Source organism: Agelaius tricolor, unplaced genomic scaffold (assembly GCF_023055355.1).
Source record: "Agelaius tricolor isolate 1412-34295 unplaced genomic scaffold, bAgeTri1.0.p SCAF_2, whole genome shotgun sequence".
Classification (NCBI taxonomy): domain Eukaryota; kingdom Metazoa; phylum Chordata; class Aves; order Passeriformes; family Icteridae; genus Agelaius; species Agelaius tricolor.
Genome location: NW_027269262.1, coordinates 34,158,520 through 34,172,141, shown reverse-complemented (window position 1 = coordinate 34,172,141; position 13,622 = coordinate 34,158,520). Strand labels below are relative to the sequence as shown.

At 39.5% G+C, this 13,622-nt stretch overlaps 1 protein-coding gene across 1 annotated transcript in view; it reads right to left on the bottom strand.

Annotated features, from left to right (window-relative positions):
- The window catches only part of TMEFF1 (transmembrane protein with EGF like and two follistatin like domains 1), a 113,562-nt gene that overhangs the window by 67,702 nt on the left and 32,238 nt on the right, over positions 1-13,622 (bottom strand). The gene's annotated exons all lie outside the window — the stretch shown is intronic.

The following is a 13,622-nucleotide window of genomic DNA, read 5'->3' as shown; positions in this document are numbered from 1 at the left end:
CCTGAATGGCAATGTTCCAAGTTGCATGTCTAACAGTGTTCTGTATCTGTGATGTTAAAAAATCCTTTTGTAGATACTCACATCCCTTGAACAGTATATAATTTCTCACCGTTTCTTTTAGAAAGTGCTGGGGAACATTTTAAGTGTCCACCAATATATTCCTTTGTTTTCATTTTTCCTGTTGGGGCAGAACTTCAATATTAATACTTCTTTGGGTTCCAGTGGGATTTTGTGAGCTCTCCTTGGCCAATTTAGTCCCATGGACTTCAAATAAAACAGGATAATGAGCATATTTGAATAATCTATACTAGAGGTAAACTTGACTAAAAAGGGAAGTTCTTGAGCCAAATTTGAAAGCTGCATCCAGTTACATTAGGAATACAATTGACATCCTGGTAGCAATTATTTCCATATTCAACAGTTTAGGATGGGACCTCAACTGAATTTTCTTTATGAAAATATATGTCTGGATACCACCAAGAGTATCTTGAAATCTCAAGTCTGAGAAAAACAGCCTGAAAGTGCTCTGGTAAGTTCCAGGCAGAATGTGCACTGTCTGCTCTGCATATACTATTAAATGTGACTCAACTAAAGTACAAATCAATAGCATCATTTTAAAAGCTCTAAGATGTTTTGCCTTGAACTCTGGTTTTTTCCTCTCACCTGGCCAAGTGTGGAAACAAAAGCAAGCCTTCACAGGCAGAAGTGAAAACAATGCATGTCTTTCCTTCCCCCTTCTCTCCACTTCATTCTCTGAAGCAGAAAAACCAGTATCCCACCTCTGAGGAAGCACTCATTTCCATGCCTGCCAGAGTACAGCTGAGAAAAGGCAGTGAGGCAGGGACTATGGAAAATAGGAAACAGAAAAAGAACATATTTCATTTGAAATCTCATACAGCAGAGGTAACATTCAAGGGTGGGGGAATAACTATGTCCTTTTCGAAAGCCCAGGAGTGTAAAGCAGCACAGGTCATCATTATTAGAAGGATGAAGTGGATTGCACACTGCTTGAAAAGCTTAAGAAGTCTTCTCATTTACAACTAAGAACTGCAAATGATCACAATGCTTTATAATTTGACCCCTCTAAATAATTCAATATTCATTGTGTCTGATATAAAGCAGACTTCCATTATAAATGTATTAAATCCAAATTAATTAATGCTGAAACCTGTTCTCGAGTAAAATAATACAATGTCATTTAATAGTTTCTTCCCCCTGAATATATGGTTATATTCTGGTTATAGACAGTTACAGTCTTCCAGTGAATTCTTGTGCTGTGTTACACAGTGTTGTATCTGCAATGGATTCTCCTGGGATTGGAAAGCTAGCATGCAACTCAGTGTAAATGTCAGCCTTTGCTCAGGACTAGTAATAACAGAGATGTGTAGCTGAAGAATGAGATGCTCCTCTAAAGCCCTAAGGATTTAAAAGGAAATGATGATATTCTTCAGAGGAAAAGATGATGCTCCTCAAAAGTTCCTGGATCAGAATTGGAACCCAACACTAGTCTTGGACACAGCCCCTGTGCTAATAGAGTGCTTTGTCAGAGTAATTGCCAAGTAGATGTTCAAATAAGATAGCTTCTGGCTAACTTGGAGGTGTCCAGATGTTAAAAATGGGTTTTACAATTTCCACACCTTTTTCCAAAGAATTAGATTCTAACTATTATGCTTAATTATTGTTCAATCTCAGCAAACCAAAGTTATTTTAGATAACTGTAAATTACTGTAGCATTATCTATTTAGCTTTGCTTGACCACAATCAACAGGAATAAAGCCATGAGACACCCTGGTCCTCTTGAATTAATTCAGTTCTCTTCCAGCTTTAAAGATAAGGAACCACCAGCCATTCCTAGACCCCAGGCACAGACACAAGAAGACAGGCATTGCTGTCACCATCATCCACAACAATCATTCAGCTCTGCAGTTCATAGGTGTGCACAGAACTGCAGGACACTCAGTTACCAGACACACATTACCTAATTTGAATTGTCATTCCCAAATCTCAATATTTTGTAAAACTAACCTCAGTACCAAAAGGATATAATTTTTGAAATAGTCTTTGCAGTGTGAAAATCACAGAATGCTCCACCCTAAGGCATGCAGTAAACACTTTTCAAACCCAAATACAAGGTACAGGCTGAAAAACAAAGGTCTTAGGAGGGTAAGAGAAAGAAATTGTGGTGATGAAGGTACCCAGTGTTTCCCATGAAGGAAGGAGGGCAAGGAGACCTGGGTTTTATCAGAGCATGGAAACAGAGAGGAACTGAAGAGGAGCCACTGAAGAAAGTGCTGATGGTGAGATGGTGGTACTGGGTTGAAATGTGAAAGCCAGGAAAAAGGCATGAAATTCCCATCTGCATGAAGGAAATTGCAGTGCAGAAAATTAATGAGGATTGAACAAGTTGATGCCTCGGTCCACTGTCCTGCTTCCACTAAAATTACACAAGAGAGTACAGGCAGCATCAGTACTACTTATGATGCCTGCCTTGATTGAGTCCTAATCAGATGTATTTGGCCAAAATGGTCAATCACTTCAGAAAAACTTTGACCAAAACTTTTTCAAAATGTTCTTCCAGTTGCTTGCTACAAAAGAAACTTAAATTCTGATTGAGAAGATACTGTTGGCAACATTTAATGGAGAGAGAGCTTGCCAGTTCTTCCATCAGCATCATCTTATAAAGCATGTTCTGGGGAATTTCCAATGGGAGTAGAAGTAGGCCAGCCAAAACACCATAAATAAAATACAAAGGAAGACAAAAATCCCACCACTTGAAGGACAAGTCTTAAGCTGCTTTCATTGCAACTGTGATATCAAGAATCTTTTAAACCAGCATTTTTCCTTTGCTTAATTATGCAAAATATGTTGGGTTGGGTGTGGGAAGAGAGAAAATAAGGGATTGCTTGTGTTTACCATTAAAAAATAAATCAGTTTTCTAAGCATAGTATTTCAGTGGCAACAGTAGAACAAGAGTGGGGCAACCTGTAAGGTTCCAGAAACATCAAAGGGAATCCAGACTAAGGGGAAATTCCCTCTTCTCTTGACTTCAAGACAAAGATGGATGGTGGAAAGAGGGCAGAATACTCATTGTTTATAAAGTAAGAAGTTTATAGTAATTTTAACATTTTCTCAGAAACATACAGGTCTGGGTAAAGCAGTCAGACTCCCAAATAAAGAAGTTTGAAATAGCATTGGTTTTGCCAATAATAAATCACTCTTGTACCTACATGGATTGTGCACAACGTCAATGGTTTTGAAAAGAAATTCCTTTCACTTTAACCTCAGCTGATCTTTCTTAGCTTATGGAGTTCTTGTGAGTGCTGCTGATAGTGTTTTGCCACACACAGAGAGTGGAAGCCCCTGAACTGACAGAGAGGACACCAGCTGCCTCTTTATTGCTTCTAGAGTACAATAACAGAAGCCATGAAAAATCTGTCTCCTACAAATTGTCTTGTCAAAGGCAGAGGCTTCCTTTTTCAAGAAAATGTAATTCACAAAATGCTTTTGAATTGTAGATTTTCATTTCCATTCACATTTAACTGACTCATCCAAAAGAAATATCTTCTAATAACAATTTATTTTCTTTCACATATATACAATCACTATTATTTTGGCTTATTTTAGCATTCTGTTTCTCTGAAAATAAAAATGGAATTATTAAATTGAAACAATTACTTGTCTACAAAATGTCAGTGAAATTCATCAGGAATGCTCATGCTTACCTGTAAATAAAAAGACTCATGGAAAGCAAAGTCTTTTTGTATAAACTCCCATCATTCAAGTATTATATCATTTTATAGTGTGTCTCTTAATTAGAAAAGCATTCTTAGAGCTTACTATTTTATTTTAAAAACATGTAAGCATTTTTGCCACAATCATAAGACTGGAAACCAAATCTTTGTATTTTACAATACAAAATTTACCCTACAATAATTACAGAAAAGTGAAAGAGATGCTTCTGTGTTATCTTGGTTAAATTACTATAATCATATTGCAACTGCAATAGGTTTTCCAGTAGCTGCTTTATCAACCTCCCTCAGAACATTACCTTAGTGCTAATTTGAATTGTCATTCCCAAATCTCAATTTTTTTGTAAAACTAACCTCAGTACCAAAAGGATATAATTTTTGAAATAGTCTTTGCAGTGTGAAAATCACAGAAAATAGGGTTAGAATACAAACAATACCCAGATCTGTAATCTTCTATTATCATGTCAATTATCTGACATTGGTAAATGCAACCAGAATCTTATTCAGCTCATGTCCCCACTGCCCAGGGCTGTGCATCTGACATTTGTGCATTTTGTCCATTTATCTATAAGCTATTGAAATGTTTCTTGATATAAAATGTTTTTTTTTTGTTTTTTTGTTTTTTTGTTTTGTTTGTTTTGTGGTTTGGTTGGGGTTTTTTTGTTGTTGTTTTTTGGGGGTTTTTTTGTTGGCCTTTTTTGGTTTTAGCTTTGGTTTTTTTTTTTTGATGGAAAAAAGGAAAATAAATTATCTGACATTTTCTATAATAGCCATCAGATGTTTCGCAGTAAACATGTTAAATTAAACAATCAGGAGCTGTGAAAAACTCACCATCATGTCCATGAATAAGGACAGAGTAGCAGACATCCTAAATTCAAACTATCAGAGGCACAGACACCCTCTGCCAGCTGGCCATTTCTGTCAGCAGTGCACATTTGCATTGTGGCCATGCATCAGATGCTGAAAGGGAGCCTCCCAAACCACTATGCTACGATGGATCCAGGAGGCTACAGCCTCCTGTAGGATGCAGTAGGAGGAGGGAAGCAAACCACAGACAATGCTTTATGGTATCAAATAAAGGGAACAGTGCAGTGCCAATGCTTTCGTATTTTGTGATGCATTTGGAACTACTTAGGCCAATTCATACCCAAAAACCAAAATAATCAGTAAACAATCATATTTGGTGGTCATCGTAATGCTGGCCAAAGCACTTCCCTGGTTTTGCTGCACTGGGTGCCCTTGTGATTTTGGCCAACAACATGTCCAAGACCTGCTCTGGTCTCCCTGCTCTTCCCAGCATGGCCAGAGCCACTGTGGTTGGGAAGATTGTGTAGTCCCACCCCAGCCACAGGTGGTGGGAAAGAGAGCAAGTGCCCTCCCTGCCTGGCTGCCATGAGCAAGGGCCCTGGGCCCCTGAGGTGGGAGCTGCTACACGGCTCTCCCTCGTCCTGCACCACATCCTCAGCAGCTCAGATGAACCACACAGATGACAAGCAGTGAAAGACCCCAAACCTGAGACGTTAAGGTCTGGTTCAGCTGCTGGTCAAAGCTGGGAACAGCTGTTCACAAGTTGCACTCTGCTTGGGTCACTTTAAAAGAAACCTACTAAAGCTGGGAATAACAGTAGAAGTCATAGAATTACATTTCTGGGAGACATGAACAATTCTTTTTTTCCTCTTTTCTCTTTTTTTTAGTATTTTTTTCAAATTTCTTTGTCTGGATTAAGGGCAGTTTTTGCTTCTGGTAACTCAGGAATTCCATCACTCACTACCAAAATTTAAGATTCCGTCCTCAGGCTCTTCTAAGCTCAGCACATACAGATAAATGAGTTTATGTGCACTAGTGCAAAATACTGATGTGTTTAAAAGTTAAACTCCATCTGTGGTGATTTTCTGAACTGGAGTTAGGCTGTTGAAATAATGTCAGAAATAAGTCTTCACCCTTTATGTCAGTAAGGGTACACATAATGATGTAAATATGCATTTATATTATATATATAATTTTCCTTCCTTTCTATTGAAACAACTTTGTGAGAAGTTGCTTTTACCATCAAGGTATCTCAATTGATTTGGATTTATCTTCTTCCTTTTCACAGTACAACAGCATATTTTATACTTCTGGTGAAATTACTAATTATCTTGATAAGATGTCAGATGATATTACTAATATCACTGTAGTAGTAAAATGTTTTCCTTCAGGAATATATTATCATTACCATGAGAAATAGAATTTACCGGGAGCACTTTCAAGAAAATTTCAGTAAATTCATGCCACTTCATCCTTATTTTAAACTTTGACATTTTTTCAAGCTGACCATAGTTGATCTTTAAGATAAGAATAAGAAACCTGTTAAATTGAGAAAATATGTTATTACTGAGCTCTATTGAGAGTATAAAGTGGGGAACGAATTGTCATAATTTGATTGTGCTGTTTGTGAGAGAACTGTTAATCTTGCACAATCATTTTAAAAGATCCGATTTAATTAAAAAATTAATAACACTTCTGAAAATCAAAATATGTATCTGCACAATTCCTTTCTTTAAAGGTACATTTTGGTTTATTTCCTCTTTCTTTCTTTCTCTATAATATTTGCATGAGCTTTTTCTTTGAGGGCCAGAAATATCTTTTATTACTTTTTCATTTGTCTTCTTGTTCTCTGATACTGTGCCCATATGAGTTGGTATGTTCTGTCTCCCACTCATAAAAGGAAAGGAATATTAGCTAGCCTGCATATTCCCAGTAGATGAAGAACAGCTAAGCCACAATAAAATGGCTTTGTAAAGGGCAGAGCTGGCTTTCATAGGTACACATGGACCTAAGAAGTGCAGAAAGGAAAGGAAAAAAGAAAAGAAATAAAAGAGAGAGAGAAGTTGGTGAGAGAGAAAGAGGGAGAAAGCAAGAGAGAAAGCAAGAAAGCAAATGAAAAGAAAGAGCCCTGAGGCAGTAGGCTGCTGTTCCTACCGTTGGTGCTGAATGTGAATTCCATATATTAAGAAATTCTGTTCCCTGAAATATGACTAATTTTTTGGCTGTGGAGAAACACATGAATCTTAATAATGTAATCTTGTGGTCTGAGAAATAGATAAATTTGAGAAAACACCATCAAAATAAGAGACAGAGAACTCTTTATTAGAGAACTCTTTATTTTCTCTCCCTCTTTCTCTCTCTCTCTTTAGAGGGTGTCTGGGCACCTGCTTTGAAAATATTCCAATGAGTTTTTTTGTGCATTTAATTGCAAACAAAACCTATGAAACTTTCCAGTGCACATCTCGATGCCCACCTCATTTCTAGCAAATATAATCAAACCCCAGTGATATTCCACTAAAACCAAGCTAGTTTTCTTTCAAAGTCAAACTGTAAAAGACACACAAAGTGACAGAGATAATAAAAATGAGCAGTTTCTGAACAATGCTCTTTTTCAAAATGTCCATTGTGATCGAAACAAAAGGATTTTGGTTCACACCTACAGGAAAGCACATGATTCTAAAATGTTCACCTCACCTGCTTGAACCAGTGGAGTCATGCTGAGGTACTTTGGCACAGGTGTATTCCACAGTCACCAGCACACTTCCTACCTATGACCCCCTCAGAGCATACCAGGATGCTGATGTGAAACAGCTAGAGTGGGTGTGCCAAGAGCTTGCTCACATGCATACTCCATCTGCTGTCCTGAACATTGCTTCCCTCTTCCACAGCCCCACTGAGAAAACTTTAACTCCCAGCCTAAGCTCTGACCTCTGTTAGTCTGAACAGAGCCACAAGACCGAGAGGCAAAGGCAGCAAAGCTTCCACTAGCAGGTAAAGTCACTGCTCTCCTTCCTTCCAGAAAGCACCATCTGCTCTTCTAGTAAAGAAGCACTGTAGCTTATTAGGATGCCATAAACTTAATTTCCCCTAAAGTCTCGATATGCTGTGCAGATCAACACTACAAACAGGGGATTCCATGCTGCTACCAAGCTGTGCATGAACTACTGGCAATGAATGGGCAGAGCCAGAGAGACACCGAATGGGTAATGTCTGGGTAATTCAGGGATAAACATTATCTCTGGGGATTCACACAATACTTTTTGCCAAAAGTTTCATCTAATATGGAGCAGAATCTTAGGAGGAAAAAAGTCACTCCATTCCCCCTGTAATAGAGTCACACTTATGCTCATCTCTTGAATCCATGTGTTACCCTGCAAAACCCTCTTTTCCCCAGCAGGTCTGAGAGATTCTGGAGAGGTTTTTCATAACCAGCTCCTATCACAGCATGCTGGAGTAGAATTTTAGCTACCTAGCCACCAGCTTCTAGGTGTTGTAAGGTATCTGAGGGGTCTGCATGAGGCTGAAAGACAAGGCATGGGATTCCCAGGAGTACCAAAGGATGCAGTACTTTAAATGCAGGTAGGCCTCCTGAGATGGCAGCACAGTTGTCAAAATAGCAGACATGCAGTGTAATACTAAGATGCCTAAATTCACTGCTAAGTAGCAAGCAGGAGTGTTGTTACAACTGGTACCAAAACTGGCACCCTGTGTGCGAGGTACTTGTCACAATTTTCAGTATCTAACAGTAGGCAGACATCTTCAGTGATGGAAAAACCACTCATGAGATCCTGAAATATGTTAGAGCCAGTGAAAGACTCACTGACAGAGAGAGGCAGTGAAAAACAATTGGTCCCAGTAACAGTGGAAATACTTCATGCTGAAAAATGAAGCTGTTATCATCTCACCCAGAAGATGTGATAGTCATCCTGTCTCAAAGTACACTTGTTACACAAAATGTCTGGTCTCTCCTGACTGAGGCCCAACCATCCATTTCAGGCCAGAAATTGCAGAGAAACTACCTGCTGCCCTCAACAAAAGTGTGACAATATCACAAACCTGGAACCTAGAGACTGGCCTAACACCACTGACATGGTCTTACCTATATATAGCACTGTTTCTGGGTTGTTGAACCTTTCTCCAACTCCCCTCATATTACACCTGCTGTTTGAAAAACACAAAGCACACTGGAAGCAAAATACTTCTACAAGTTCAGAACCCTAGAAACTATGGCTAGAAGCCAGTTCATTTTTATTAGACAGACTGCCCTAAATTTCAGTCTTCCAGAGTGGAAGGAACAAGAGGATCTGCAAAAAACCCGTTTGGTCTTCAGAACTCGATGCCATGTGTTCCCTGGAGTTGACATTTCAGATGAGCTCAGGGATGGCCCCAGGTAAAGAATGACCATAAGCACCTGGAGGATTGTTGGGGCAACCTTTAAATGCATTTCAGTTCAGTTTCATCTGAAATGAACCCAGTGCATATTCAGCACAACCACACCATGATGCAAATCAAAGCACAGCAAATGGGGACAACTCCAGGATTTGTTTTGGGCCAGGAGCCCCTTTCTGAGCTCAGATGCCAACTTTCAGAGATATCCTTGGCTGAGAGCCTCTCTCTCCCTCTCCAAGGGTTCAGTGAAATCTCTCTGCCTTCAGAGGGCTGCATCAGCTGTTTGTCTTAGCTCAGGAAGCTTCCTTTAGAATGGTGGCCTCTTGGTGGGAAGTTTTTAATTCAGTTAACAATTCTCTGGCCAAAACATCTGCTGTTGAGAAATACCAAATCTACGGTGTGGAAGAAAAAGAAAAAACCCAAATCTCTGCAGGCTCTGCCAAGAACGAGTGATATTACCCTTGCTTCTCCAAAGCTGTCGGCAATTTTTGCTGTATTTTAAGACTTTTTCTTCAGAATGTCCAAAATAAAACCAGTACAGAAGGAAGTACAGGAGAAGACTCCTGGCCTCTGAGGGTTAGGAGGTTAACTGGGAAGTTAACCACAGGCAGAGTATCTCTGACATACTCTCAGAAATTCTGTCTTTTTATTGGTATTCTTGGCTGCTCCTGACTGTAGCAATGGATCAGAGAAACCTCACAATTCTGAAAAGTGATTCATCCTGCCTGAATGGCAGGTATTCATACTGGAGAGGATCTATCTGTGCCCATCCAGATCCTCATTCAAAAGCATTTATCTCCAAAAGCCATTCTTGATAAGATCATTAAAAAGCAAATAATCAATGCTCACTTCAAAACTAAATCAAAGACTACAGAAGCAGGTAAATTATTTGAACATTTCTCTCTATCTTATTTTGTTTGCACTTATTTCTGCCTCCAGAAACAACTTTGAAACTGAGCTTTTAAAGGACACCCGTTCCTGAAAGGAATTGAGTTTCTCTTAAATTTTTGTTCAACTGTTCACCCTGAACTTGGGTCAGACTGAGCTCTTCCCTGAGGATTAAGGACACACCTGCCTGATAAAAGGAAGAACTGAGGGTAATATTCATGAGTTACTTCACCTCTTCAGTGCATGGAGCAGATCTACAGAGTGCTCAGAATTTGATAAGAGAACACAGTCAGAGAATGTTTTACTATTCATCAATTAATTCTTACAAAGGACTTTGCAGATGAAAATCAGTCCTTGAATGAGTGTTATTGTAAGTCACTATGAGGTGAGGAGCACTCAAACACAGGAGCACGGAAGAAACCTCAGAAATTCTGCACACAAACCTATTTGAGGAGCAGAAAACAGCAGTTTCCAAACAGCAGGATGGAAGGTAACTGTTTCCATAGGAGCTGCTGACAGATGAAAGTGGAAAAGGAGGCAGAGAAAGAGGGAAAAATGAAAGAAAGCTACAATCGGTTAAGCCTTGCAGAGAAAAGATAAGGGCAGCAGAAAGGAAGAATGATTTAATGCTAGCTAAAGTGATTACAGAGAACAAAAGGGCTCTTATAAATTCACTGTGGCTGTGAAGGGAGAAGAAATACAAGTGAGAAATTATGACTGTTAATAAATAAGGAGGGAAACAATACAAAATAGTACCGTAAAGTGGCTGAGCACATGACTGATATCTTAAAAATCCTGAGTCTTTGATAGAAGAACATTTTTCAAAGAGGTGCAGGTAATTAGGAAATTAGTAGTTTCTTGTAAACATCATTTTCAATGCATAAAAAAAAAAAATGCCTGGAAAACATAAATCACTTATTCCAGAGACTTAATTTCATCAAGGAACTCTTTTTAAATTAGTGGAGTTTTTTAGCTCTACAAAACTGGACAGCATCCATGAAGGGATAATATTTGTTTAAGCCATTTAGCAAAGCATAAAACTACCCATATTATATATATATATATATATATATATATATATATATATATAAAGAGAAACAGTAGCTTGTCAGTAGGTACTACTGAATGCCATTTTGTCTCAGACAAGCCCTATTATCACTGTAAAATACAATCAATTTTCAACATAGTCCTGCGGAACCTATCACTGAAGCCCTTTAAATTACATTTTTCAAGACAGACAAAACCTAAAGCAAATTAGTAAATTTGAATTTGATAAAGCATGGCCATCATAACGTAATATTAGAAATTTAAAACTTTGTCAGACTCAAAGATCCCGCTGCCCTGGGGAACACAGACAACGTGTGGGGACTGCAAGCACGATGCCACTTCTGAAAGCAGGTATTTGCCCAGGTTTTGTGTCTGGCACTGGGTAGTCAGACCTCATGGCAGACTAAAACACACAGGTGATTTCTCCAGCCAGTGGACAGCCATGCTGCCCATGCTGCTGGTGCAGGGCTGCAGCCAACTTCCCGGCGGTGCCCAGGCACTCACTGCTCACCTTGCAGCAGCTCTGCCAAGCCCTCTCCTCTGCAAGTCACACTCTGGGGGACCCGCAGGTACAAGGCAGAAAATGCAGCTCAATATATCCTTACATGACATCTCTCAGGTAGCAAAAGGATACGAGTAGTTACCAGCAAAATATTAAAATTGCAGGTGACTTTTGCAGGCCTTTGTGGATGCCATGAGACAGAGAGAGAGAAACAGCAAGTGTTTCTCACAGCAGCTTGTAAGAATTTTAAAAAGCTGTAAGGATGTGATAACTTGTTAAGTATAAACAATCTGCAAGTAGTGTTTTTCTACTTCGTCTTTCTATTCTTCTCAAAGATGATGTATGAGGAAAATGTTTTTATTAGTTAATCAATCAAATAGAATCAATCAAAGAATCAAATAGAATCATATCACTCCATAAAAACCACATAATTCTTTTAAATAAAGCCTTCTTTTGCTCTTTCTACAATACTGCCTCCCACCTATTCCTGTGTAATTCTCAATGCAAAAGTAGCAGACCTTATTGCAGAAGAGGAATGAAAAGGAAGCTTCAGAAAAGTTAGAACCTTTCTCTCTAGTTTTCTTGCATTCATACAAAAAAAAAAAGGAGACCAAATATATTAGAAATTACTTGAAAGTTTTAAAGCACTCAATTCTGTACAAGAGGAAACAAAATGTGACCAAAGGACAGAATAAAATAGAAGACTACAAAGACATTAATTTATTTTAGCTCAATGGAATGAGCATCCATAACAGAACCCTGATTTGTAAATGCAAATTGAGCAAACTATAAAATATACAACACGATTAGCATACTTCAAAGCTGTGGGAAGCCATTCATCACTGAGACAAAAGGCTCCAACTCAGGAAACACCACTCACATTTGGCAGTGGTGTCCTGAGCCAGAACTCAGTGCAGACAGTGAGGAAATCAGCTTTGCCTTAGGGACAACCAAATACTCCAAAGTCAAAATCACCCTTGGCATCTGCATGCCTGAAATGTCATGATAAATTACCAAAATTCCTTTGACATGGCCTGAGTGCTTCTTAGAGACCTCAGAGAGCAGAGAAGGGGAATCCCCTCCCAAAGGCTGCCCGTGTACCTTGGCCAGGAGTTGGAGCCAAACAGGGGCACATGAGTGATGGGCAAGGTGACCAGAGCAAAGCCATGAGGTCCCTCTAGTAAGGGCATGGGAGGAAGTGCAGAAAAACACCAAGTCTTTCTTCCTTTGTCTGAGGAAAAAAAGCACTGAGGCATCTTATGAATGGATGTATTCAACAACACCATGGAGGCCCTTGCAGCCCAGGTCAAGGGGAGAGGGATGGGTGAGAAGGAGAAAGGAGAGTGAGAAGGGCAGAAGCGTCTGAGCAGAAAGAGATGGGAGTCGGATAAAAAGAACAGGAATCTGCTTGGCTAGGGAAAGAGTTATGGGAGGCCTGAAGACAAAGGAGCAAGAAATTTAAGGTAGAGACAGTCAAAGGTGTCAGCAGAAGGATTCAGAGAGGGAGGTAATAAGGTCACCATGACAGGCAAGAAAGGGGATATTGACGTCTGCCTTTCACGGGGCTTTGAATTAGGAGGTGGAGGTGTCAGCAGAGATAACAATAAGTGAAGGAAGGCAACACATAGATCTTGGTTTTTCTGTAGGAATAGGGACAAAAGGCCAGCCAGGGTAAATGTTTTTTGGGAGTAATTATCAGGATTTAAACAGATCCTAAACGTGCAGGTCACAGAGGTGGTGGCAATGGTGCTGAGCTGCAGATGTGACACCAAGAGAGGAGAGAAAGGGAGCTTCACTGTGCTTCCTGGGATTAGGTTTGGGGAGGGGGCTGTGCTTAAGAAATAGTAATAAAGAGAAGCCCACTCCAAGCCTGAATGCACCTTGATATCTGGTTATGACAAGCTTCCCACAAAGGTTGCCAGGGAATGCTACAGTCCTTTATTGTTCCCCATACACACCTGTTGTCTGCTACTGTTATTTCAGAAAACAGCATTGGCAGAAAGAGATGGAGAATAGCAGAGGAGAGAAACCCTATGAGAAATAAAATTCAGGTAGGAGGAAGGATCTCTGGTGAAAAAGAAAGCGAATCAAGAGGAAAGGAAGCATGCTGTGCAACTGAGAGTCCACAAAAATGTAATGCTTACAATAAGCTGGTTAGAGGCTGGGGTATGGATGGACCATTGACCAAAATATATGCATGAAGATATTGCATCAAGACAACCGGCAGAAGAGGAAATTAC